The sequence below is a fragment of the Passer domesticus genome, chromosome 3 (genome assembly GCF_036417665.1).
Source record: "Passer domesticus isolate bPasDom1 chromosome 3, bPasDom1.hap1, whole genome shotgun sequence".
NCBI classification, from domain to species: Eukaryota; Metazoa; Chordata; class Aves; order Passeriformes; family Passeridae; genus Passer; species Passer domesticus.
In genome coordinates this window covers 115,268,203-115,279,516 of record NC_087476.1, presented here as the reverse complement: position 1 = coordinate 115,279,516, position 11,314 = coordinate 115,268,203, and the positions used below count along the sequence as shown (strand labels likewise).

The following is an 11,314-nucleotide window of genomic DNA, read 5'->3' as shown; positions in this document are numbered from 1 at the left end:
GCCTTTATAGGTACTTCCAGTTAATCCCACTGTGCTTGCTATCCTCTTCCTTGTAACTCAAACTGGGTTTTGGTTTAAATTGAATATAGAGTTATTTTTCTTTGTTTCCCTCAGTCCATGATCTCAGTTTCTGCTTCAGAGATGCTCCTTGGCAGCCACGGGAGGGCAGTAGGTCTATGTGGAGAAGTACCAGCCATTTTAAAGTAGGTTGCTTTATCCAGCCTGGCCTTGAACACTTCCAGGGATGGGCAGCCACAACTTCTCTGGGCAACCTGTGCCAGTGTCTCACCACTATCACAGTAAAGAATTTTGTCCTAATAACTAATCTAAACTTACTGTCTTTTGGTTTGAAGCAATTCCCCCGTGTCCTATCACTACATGCCCTTGTAAAAAGTACCTCTCCCTCTTTCTTTTGGGCTTCCCTCGGGTACTGGCAGGCCACATGACCGTGCTGGGTTTGAGCTTGGATGATACATAAGGAAGATCTGCCCACATCAGATCATCACACAAGTTACTGTTACTTCTTTTTTACATATTGCTTTGCTGCAGGTTTGCCATTACCCACCTTTTGCCACTCTAAATGCAAGATGTTTGCCCTGAGCACTGAAGGAGTTAAGCAAATATGAATTGTTATCTTCCTGGTGCAACACATTTGACAGGTGCCCACGAGCACAATTTGGGAGGTGCCAGTGCTCAGCACTATTTGTGGCTCACTATTAAAAAGATCTAAATAAACAGAGACTTTGAAGTGGAACTAGCTAAACTCCTTGATATAGAAACCTGAGGCAGGTACAGGGCCAAGTAGATGGAGTGGAAGTTTTCCAAAAGTGGGAACTGTTTGAGCCCTATCAAATGCAGCCTGAGGTAAGTGACAGCTCCCACAGCCAATTTGGGATTAGATCTGTGCTGAAATAAATGCCAGGAAGCCTGGCACTCCTGAACCTGCCTTGCAGAAGGGGGTGGAGTGGGAAAAGTATTAGGCCTATTTTCTCCTGGATCACTGGTTTCTATGATTTCAAGGAGACCTTGTTTACCCTGGTATAAAATATGAGTAAAACTCCACAGCTAATTTGCATTCAAGCAGATCAGGAACCATGCAAAAAGTGGAAGTGTGGAAAACTGATCCAGCCTATTTAACTTATGCCATGCCATCTTCAACCTCTACAAAGCTTGAGCTACAAGCATTTAAAATTCTCCCTGACTTCACTGAGCTGCATTTGTGTATAAAAGAATATGAGCCTTCCTTCAAAACTGGTGTAAGACAAGCAAGATCCCTGGAGCTGAAGGTAGGATCCAGGATTATTTTAAACACTACCTATCCTGTGTACCAACAGTTAGTAGCAATAAAATGCCAGTAGCATTAACAGAACTGTTCTAAACAGGAATGTCATCCCTTCATCAAGCCAGAAAAGACATGCCCTCTCTTTAAGCCCCTGCCAAATAGTCTTTGTGATATTCTGGGAAGTTCAGATTTGAGCTATTTTTGTTCTCCAGCTATTGTGCTAACAGTCTTCTCGGGTATTCTGTGAGTTTCAAGGGGCATGACAACTGTTTTAACTTTCTTCTTTAATATGGAAAAGAATTGCCCTGATTTCTGTCCCTGTGTGATTTGGGTGGGCAAGCAAGAATGAAATGGCAAACGCACCAAACGAGGACTTAAAGAGAATGGAGAAATGAGGGCATTTAGCATGTAAAGGGTTAAGGTACATTCTCTGCTACTCTTGGATGCACCTGCTATGTATCACTGTCATGGAATAGGAGTGCTGCTGCAGAACAGTGAGAACATCTGTCTTCCAGGACAGGAGTAGCATCTCCTATGCTGGGAAAGCAGACCACCAGCTAAACAAGCCACAGTGCACTGAGTGGATGGTGCAGGGTTCAGTCACTGTCCAGGCTGCATCCTCAGATACTGTGTCTGGTGGGACTGCTGAAGGAAAGGGTCATCTTTGTGCTCACACCTTGGGCTCCTCCAGGTTGGAAATCTCACAAGTGTCTGCCAGTTGATGGCAGAGTGAACCTGCAGTGCTGGTTCTCAGCACTGCTGTGCCTGAAGGCAAACCCTTTTCCCTGCACACCAGCACAGAGCAGGTTGAAATTCCTCTGCTGTACTTCCACTGAGGCTTTCCAAACACTTCTTTAGGCATTAGGAGCATGACAGAGCAGAAGAATGCCATTAACCCTATTTTACAGATAGGAGTTGAATAATTTGCTCAGGGTCAAATGAAGGGCTTAACCTGGATGTCTGGAGCATCTCTCAATCAGTCACTCCTACCAGAGGCTTGTTAATTGCTGGTGTCTCCCTCTTAGTTGCACTCTGGTACGTGTCAGTCAGGATGTTCTGCCTGAGTTGATCTCTCTCTGTCCAGGTATGCAGACACAGATGTAGATAGCAGAGGTTACATTATGCAGTCCTGCTCAATTGGCTTCTGGAATTGGATTGATAGCCACAGCAAAGCAGGAAAAAGGTCAGTCAGCATCCAAAGGTAGCAACAATCCTGCTTTCCCACACTGGTTTTGGGTTTTGAAGCCACAACATCCCTGCAGACTGACTGCTAGAAGTAAATTGTCATGACTATGTGTGAATTATTGTCTGGCAAGTGGATGGAAGTTGTGAGTTTGTCCATTTGCCATGCAGCACTCAGAAACACCCTGCAGCTTTCCATGTCTGCATCCCACACCTTGCTGTGTTTGGAACAGCGAGGCAGGAAGCCGGGAAGCCAGAACAAGTACTGGCTTTCAGGGCAGTGAAAGAAAACACGGTGTCTTGGGGATGATTCCAGGCTAGGGCAAGGTGGCTCGCTGCTCTGCAGCTCTGTGAGACATGGCAGTGCCATGCCAAAAGCTGGGGCAGTGGCTGAGTTTGGCAGCACACTTTGCCATTAACCAGCAGAACTATGATGACTAGTGTTAATTCTTAGTTCCAGTAAAGTGTTCAGAAATAACTCTGTTTCTCCCATGTTCTCTGGCTCCAGCCTGTCTTCCCATTTAGAACAGCTCTGCCCAAATTGTTCAGATAACCCTTCTGTCCTTGGCAAAAGGCTTTTCAGAGTGGCTAAATGCAGGCAAAGAACTTGTTCCTGTTTGCCTAGCTTTAAAATTAATTTGCCATGTTTGCCCAGGGGGTGAATGGCTTTGCCAGTTATCATCTGTAAAGTGAATCCTGGCTGGAAGCTACAAAGAACTGAGCCTTTCCACCTTGTCCATGCAGGATCGATTGAGGTACATGTAAACAATCAGGTGCCAAGGGGAGAGAGCAAAACACCAAACTATGCAAGAAAATGCAATTTACAATGAGCAGAAACAACTGATCTGTCTAGTCCAGACAGAGAACAATTACAGACTGAATAATGTTTAACTGAGTCCAACAGAGAAACAGAAATGCCATGTTCTTGAGGCACACAGCTGCAAATCAGGCTACTGCACTCTTCATCTCATTCAAAATGGCTTTGCTCAACACCCATAAAAAAGCACTGTTGTGCAACACGATTTGAACTGGCAAGTATAATACTGTGAATGTTTTACTGTATAAATTGCTAAGGTGGCAGGGGCCACGGTCCTGTCCTTGCCCTGCACTGTCCCACACACTAACCCAAAGACAAGGACTGGTATCCCTTTCTTCCACTTAGTGCTTGTATCTGCACCTTTTCAGCTGGCACTGTTCTTCTCTTAATATACTCCACTCCCATGGGCTTGTGTCCAATTTCCAAAGCACCCAGGAGCCACTTGGCCCCCACATGGTGAAATCTGGAGGAGAGCTGTGTGGCTGAGGCACAGCCACGCCTGGCGTGGTGGTGTTTCCATGGTGTGCTGCACAGCCCTTTCTGGCAGCCTCCTGTCACTGAGGAACACGGTGTGGCTTGGGCTTGTTGTGGCTTGTTACCACCTCACCCTGACAGCAGCACCTAGTTTTGTTTTCTTTCATCACCCTTCCTTCCTTCCTTCCTTCCTTCCTTCCTTCCTTCCTTCCTTCCTTCCTTCCTTCCTTCCTTCCTTCCTTCCTTCCTTCCTTCCTTCCTTCCTTCCTTCCTTCCTTCCTTCCTTCCTTCCTTCCTTCCTTCCTTCCTTCCTTCCTTCCTTCCTTCCTTCCTTCCTTCCTTCCTTCCTTCCTTCCTTCCTTCCTTCCTTCCTTCCTTCCTTCCTTCCTTCCTTCCTTCCTTCCTTCCTTCCTTCCTTCCTTCCTTCCTTCCTTCCTTCCTTCCTTCCTTCCTTCCTTCCTTCCTTCCTTCCTTCCTTCCTTCCTTCCTTCCTTCCTTCCTTCCTTCCTTCCTTCCTTCCTTCCTTCCTTCCTTCCTTCCTTCCTTCCTTCCTTCCTTCCTTCCTTCCTTCCTTCCTTCCTTCCTTCCTTCCTTCCTTCCTTCCTTCCTTCCTTCCTTCCTTCCTTCCTTCCTTCCTTCCTTCCTTCCTTCCTTCCTTCCTTCCTTCCTTCCTTCCTTCCTTCCTTCCTTCCTTCCTTCCTTCCTTCCTTCCTTCCTTCCTTCCTTCCTTCCTTCCTTCCTTCCTTCCTTCCTTCCTTCCTTCCTTCCTTCCTTCCTTCCTTCCTTCCTTCCTTCCTTCCTTCCTTCCTTCCTTCCTTCCTTCCTTCCTTCCTTCCTTCCTTCCTTCCTTCCTTCCTTCCTTCCTTCCCTCCCTCCCTCCCTCCCTCCCTCCCTCCCTCCCTCCCCACAGCAGCTCCTTTCTGGGTGATATGGAAAGGAGGACGGTCTGAGCAGGGGCACAGAGAGGCAAGGCAAAACACAGGGGGCAAAGGGAAGGGTTTTGTGTCTTCTTCACCCTCCCTTTGTTCAGTCAGGGGACAAGACAGCCCTTCAGCAGTCCCCTCTCCTCCACAGAACCTGGCAGCCACCTCTGCTCACCTCCTCCCAGCCCTACTGGCATTCCCTGCCCTCTCCAGCTGTGCAGAGCAAGGCTGCTCACTGAAAGCTCCAGAAGGAAAACAGGGGTGGGAATCATGAAATTTCTCTGTGGTGATGCCATGACCTGAGGGAATGGCATAAAGTCATGTCAGGGGGGTTGAGGTTGGATATTAGGAAAAGGTTCTTCAGCCAGAGGGTGGCTGGGCACTGGAACAGGCTCCTCAGGGGAGTGGTCACAGCACCAAGCCTGACAGAATCCAAGAGGTGTTTGTCAGGGCAGTCAGGCACATGGTGTGAATCTTGTGGTGCCCAGTGCAGGCCCAGAAGTTGGGAGTTAATGATGCTTGTGGGTTCCTTCCAACTCAGCATATTCTGTGATTCTAGGAAATATCTGTCCTGCTCCCTGCACTATATCTTCCTCTTGGACAGAAAATATCTTGAGAACTGCCACACCACCCCCTTCTGACAGCACTAAATCATCTTAAAATTAAAGTGCTAACTGAAATGGCACCTTGTCTGTCCCTTTGCAGTGAGTGGAGAGAGGAGAAGGAAGGACAAGTGCAATGAATGCCAGGATGCTTTGGGATGAAAATACATAGTTCAGAAACCACAGCAGTACTAAGCTTACCAAAAATAGCTCATCATTTGGATCCTATGATGATACTGGATGTGCATCTAGAATTGGCTGAGTCAGCGAGATGCCATTTCTCTGAGAGCTCCTGCTCTCATTCTTGGCCATAACGCCATATAAATAACATATGGTACAAACAGCATCACTGACACCTGCCAAAGCTTTGAAATACCTACAAGCTAACTACTAAAACCAAGCCACCTGTCCAGTGACTTGCACTTGAGTTGTTCCACTTCATCATCCCTGTATTATTATGTTGATGGGACGCCGTAAATTTACAGAGTCAGAGAAGACATTGCATCTGCCCCTGAAGAAATTACCCTCTAGAGAAGAGGAGTGAACTCAAGGCAAAACCCCCCAAGATGTAGCTCATCTGAGCCTCAGAAGTTCCTTGGAGATGGAGGACTGAGGGAAACACTTCCAGAGCAGCTTTTGCTTTGTGGTTAGCTGTATGACCACGAGAGAAGGATGGTGATGTATATCAGAGATTCCTAGAATCATTAAACTTGGAAAAGACCTCCAAGTTCATAAAGTTCAACCACACATATTGTGGTTGGAGAAACAGTTTGGGCCTGTCCTATGCAAGAGAATTTCTGAGTGTTCTCTGAACAGCCTGGATACTTGTCAACCTAATTACATGACCAACTACTGCTTAATTGAGGCTCCATTAACTTTTTTTCTGCAGGTCAGTAGTCTGCCCAGTAATTTTCTGTTGCAATGGAGGCCTTCTTACTGCAGGGCCCAAAGATCCTTCCAGGCTCTGATTCTCTGACTTTTTCTGTTTGTAGAAGTTTAGCCCTTCTGGCTCATTCCTCCCTGGGAACATGTCCCACTTTGAACAAGGCTTTGAGGAAGTCAGCTTTCCCCAGGTGCTTCAGTCAGCACCAGCACTGGCAGAGGTTTATTTGGGTGTTCCCTGGCACCCAGTAAATGGTGAGCTGATGTCTGGTGAGCAAACAGACTCCTCTCAGAACTAACAGTGAACAGGAGCAGGAAGAAGATCCCACCCAAGGGACCCTGCTGGAAGTCACAGCTGGGGAGCCTTGGGCTTGCCCTTCCCAGTTCCCTTCTGGCTGCTCCTACCCCAGGCCTGCAGCAGAGCTGTTTATGCACCCCATGAAATTGCACCATGAAGCCCTTCCTTACATAAAGATCAACAAGCAATATGGGCTGGGGATAGGATGGCACAGCTAAAGCATCTGCTCTGGAGCCAGGACTTCCAGCCTGCTACATGAGGCTTTCCCACTGACCTGCAAAATTAGGATATTTTGAGAGTTAAATGATCCTGAGCACATCCTTTTAACATTAGTAGAGAGAAGTCTCTGGGGGAATGTGACTGCAACACTAGTTAAATTGCAACTATTAGTTATAATTTAAATGTATTATAATTTTGATTACATTTATATATATCATGAGGATAGACAGATCATTTTAGTATTTATAGCTTTATAATAATTAATATAACTAGAATCAAACTTATAATGATTTTATTATAATTTAATAAAAGACTGATTTATATACTCCTCATAGTTATAAGTTTCTTGCTAGAGATGCTCACAGAAATGTTTCTAGATAAGGCAGTATGTTGAAATTTGACTGAACAGAACACTACCAAGCAAGATACAAGAAGAAAATGACAGCTGTATTGCAAAAAAAGTGTTTTAGCTTATTTATTAATAATGTTCACTTCTTATATCTAATCAAGAGACTTCTCAGAGTCTAGGAACTTGCTTTTTCACAGGACTGCTTTGGCTTGCTCTGACAATTTGTCTCTGCACTGCACACATCTCCAAAAGAATGCAGGTATAGCATATATACCACCATATGCAGGTGTGCATATATAGCACAAAAATTACACGAGATTTAGACACTGATGCAAAACCTTTTAACCTGCAACAACCTCATTCTGCTGTCACATCCCACTGGAGGCACTAAAGCATGAATGGATGTCAGTGTTTAGGTATTTACAAAGAAGTTTTATAGAATCATTGAATAGTTTGGGTTGGAAGGGACCTTAAAAGTTTGACTAGTTCCAACCCTCTGCCATGGGGAGGGACACCTTTCACCAGACCAGGTTGCTCAGAGCCCCATCCAACCTGGCCTTGAACACTTCCAGGGATGGGGCAGCCACAGCTTCTCTGGACAACCTGTGCCTGTGTCTCATCACCCTAACAGTAAAGAATTTCTTTTTAATATCTATCCTAGGTCTGCTTTCTTTTAGTTTGAATCCATTCCTCCTTGTCCTGTGTCCCTACAGGCCCTTGTAAAAAGGACCTCTCTACAGGGACGAGATTTCTTCTCTCTACCCTGCTTGGAAGGACTTTGTGTGTTAATGTTTGCACAGCACATTCAGCAGATCAGCTTCTACACAAACCCTGCCCAGATTCAGTGCCTGGATGAAGCTGCTGTTTCACCTACACTGCCTTGGTGGAGGGCACAAAACCAGAATGGGGCAGCCTGGGCTGACCCCCACAGGATTCCTGTCCATGTCTCCTGCCACTGGACAAGGCACAGTTTGCACAAGGCCTGACTGCATATTTGGCTGGGATTTGGATGGGATTGCAGGATTGCTCCATTCTCACTTCCTCTTGCTGAACTTTCCCATTAAATAATGTGAGTAAGGCTCAAGAAAGAAGACAAGAGTATGCATAATGATTAGGGTCTCAGTGTGTGGGGTGCCGTTAAGTTTTCACAAGCAGAGAAGGGAACCTGAATTTGAACACCCCAAAGTCCAGAGGAACAGCCAACAAGGCTGTTACATAAACCAGTGATACCCTTCCTGAAGAAAAGGATGACTCCCTGGACTATTTCCCAAGTACAACACTCTGCCCCTTCTTTTTTTCAGGATCAAAGGCTGTCAATCTCACAATTGGTAGCACTAAACCAATCCCAAATACTGACAATATTTTTTCTCTATTACCATTTTTCCTCAGGGAGATCTGCCATGGAACAGCTCTCCCAGCACTTCATATACATCATGTTCAATGTTTTATTCAGGATTCTGGACAAAGTAGGCAACTGTCCCCACAAAAATTAACCTCTGGATTCTGGATTGAGTCGTGGGTGTCTTGTCCCTACTCCCCCTAAGAACTAAAAAGTAACAAAGAGGGACATACATTATTTTTTCCCAGCAGCTTCCAAATTAGGTGGGAATACAGACACTTCTCTCTCCTTTATGTACAGAAAGAGCTCGAGTTCAATGGGTCTTTTAAGGCTGCAGAAAGTCTGGCAGGAGAAGGTGTGATACAAATTGAACAGCAGCGGCAGAAATATCCAATGGTTTACCACGTGTGAATGAAGGGAACCAGCCAGGCCTGCCTTTGAGGGATGGGGAGAGCTTCACCCTCCAGTGCTTGTTCTGCCTCCATCTCAGACTATGGCAGCCTGCTCATGCAGAAACCCTCCAGTTCTCCGTGCTCAGCACAGTGAGTAAGATGTTTCACAATTAACGCCGAGCTGACGCAAGCAAAGCGATGTTACACAGAAAGTCAGCACTGACATCCAAATTCAGCACAGGAGCAGAGAAAGGGGTGTCGTTAGAAAAGACACCTAAAACTTACCTCTTTCCAGATGAGGGCATGTATGATCTTTCCTTTATTAGAAATAGTATGAGCCTAACCACAAATAGAACGATTGTGTGAACTTCCACAGGTGTGAGTATTGAAAATGTGAAAATGAAGAAAACTAGGAATTTTTTTGACAAAACTTTCCAAGGCTGGAATCTTATTACAGTCGTGTTTTTGCTTCATCTACATATTGAGCCTCCATCCCCTTATCAAAGTATTGTGTTTGCCCTTTCCATTTCAGATATATTTTGTCCACACACAGCCTGTGTGTTAAGCATTTAATTCAATAATGTGCCTTTCCCAGAGAACTGTTTTTTTTTCACCTTTCAAATTCAAATCCAGTCTTTTTAGTCCCTATTGGAGCTAGCTTCTAATTTGATAATGTTTGGGTGATGAATTTTGCTAAATTTATTTATGGCTGTCAGTTCAGTGCCGTACAGAGACCTTCTCAGGGTTTATATGGGAAGCTGAGAGGGGCTTGGGGTAGATGCAAATATTTTTGTTTTTTTTAAAAAAACATGAAGGAATATGTGTAATACTGGAACAATATTTGGTAAATACCAGCCAAAAAATCTTTTGCTTGAGCAGCTGGAGATAATAATTGTCTCCCTCTACAGAGGAGGGTAACTTTGGCAATAATATTCAGATTGGCAGTAATAGTCACAGGTTTTGTACAGTTAAACCTCTCTACCCACTTACAGCAGACCATTTATCCATTTTCCTTCTTCACAGCATCCACAACTCCTACTGACTTAGATACAGGTCCTCTGGTGGGATTCTAAGTGCTCAATTCAAAGCTACTAGTTAGCTGAAAAGGTCAGCCAAACCAAGCAATTGATAATGAAATGAAATTTAATGAGATTAAAGCTCGGGGCTGTTTGCTGGTCACTCCTGCAAGTGATGCCACAACTGGAGAAGGACTGTGAATCCTGTTTGGTTTAGGAAGGAACGAATGATTTAATCTCCAAACCTCACCCGAACGCACTCCTGCACCGATGCAGCCATGTGGCACACGCACCAGAAGGGCCGTGTTGTTATTTTTCAGACGGGGAAGTTGCTGACAGAGGCGGGCGCTCACCAGAGCATCCCGACCAGCACGGAGCTGCGAGCCCCCCGCAGCCAGCCCGGCCACCGACCTGCGGGGAACACGGCACGGCGTTTGCTTCCATACGAGCATTTCCCAACAACGCGAGCGGCTCCCAGTGCCTGCGTGACACGATGCTTTGAGAAACCACACGGGCAGCCACAAACAAAGGTTTCCCGGACACGGAGGGACACGATTTGGGAGCTGCCTGGCGTTTCCCTGGAGCCTGCCCATCTTCTCACGCCCATTTAATGGGGAATGTGGGACCCCCGGAGCAGCGACACCCCGGCCCCCCTGCGCCCACCTCAGCCGTGCCCGCCCCATCCTTTCGCACCGCGGCACCACCCTCCCCCGCCCCGCCAGCCGGCACCGCGGCGAGACGCCTCCACCTCCGGCTGACACGGCGACCGGGCGGTCCCCGCTGGCGGGAGAAGCCCAGCCCGGGGGGGAGCCAGCCCAGCGCGGCCGCCGCCGCCGCCCCGCTCGCAGCACACGCTCCTCACGCCTCGCCCGGCACCCCGCACCCCCCCGCCCGCCGCCGCACGGACCTCACGGGCCTCACGTCCCCCTGCAGCCGCCGCGCGCGCCGCGCCGGGCCCGCCCCGCATTGGCCGGAGCCCCGCCCGAGCCCGCCGCCCATTGGCGGAGGCGCGCGGCGCGCGGGCTCCGCCAATGGGAGCGCGGCGGGGGCGGGGCGCGCGGCCCGGCCGCGGCCGGGGGCGGTGGCGGCGGTAAACAGGCGTGCGGGCCCGGGCCGCGGCCGCCGAGCCGAGCGGAGCCGGACCAAGCTAAGCCGAGTCAGTGGCTGCTGGGCTGTACCGTGCCGTGCCGGGGTATGGGAAGCGACCGCGGCAGTGGAGGGGACGGGCCGGGCCGGGCCGTGCTGTGCCGTGCTGTGGTGGCGGGGTGGGGGCAGCGGTGACGCCCCCGGTAGCGCCCCCGGTAGCGGTGGTGCCCCGGCTGTGGAGTTCGCCCGTTGCCGTGCGGCGGAGCGGAGCGGGAAGGGACGCGGGGGATGGCGGCGCCGGCGCTGCCGCGGGCAGGACGGCCGTGCCCGGCCTGGCGCCTCGGGCCGGGGCGGCGGTCCCGGGGCGCGTTCCCCGGCGGGGGGACGTGTGCGGGGTCCGGCGGGGGATGGCGGCCGCGGGGCTGCGCCCGGGCGGGAGGCGGCCGGGGCCGC

General features: G+C 48.7%; 1 protein-coding gene across 1 annotated transcript in view; it reads left to right on the top strand.

Moving 5' to 3' along the window:
* Positions 1–10,834: 10,834 nt before the first annotated feature.
* Positions 10,835–11,314, top strand: part of COQ8A (coenzyme Q8A) — a 40,686-nt gene continuing 40,206 nt past the window's right edge. Inside the window, exon 1 of the mRNA XM_064415348.1 lies at positions 10,835–10,967. The gene's annotated coding sequence lies outside the window, so the exon portion shown is untranslated. The remainder of the gene's footprint in view (positions 10,968–11,314) is intronic.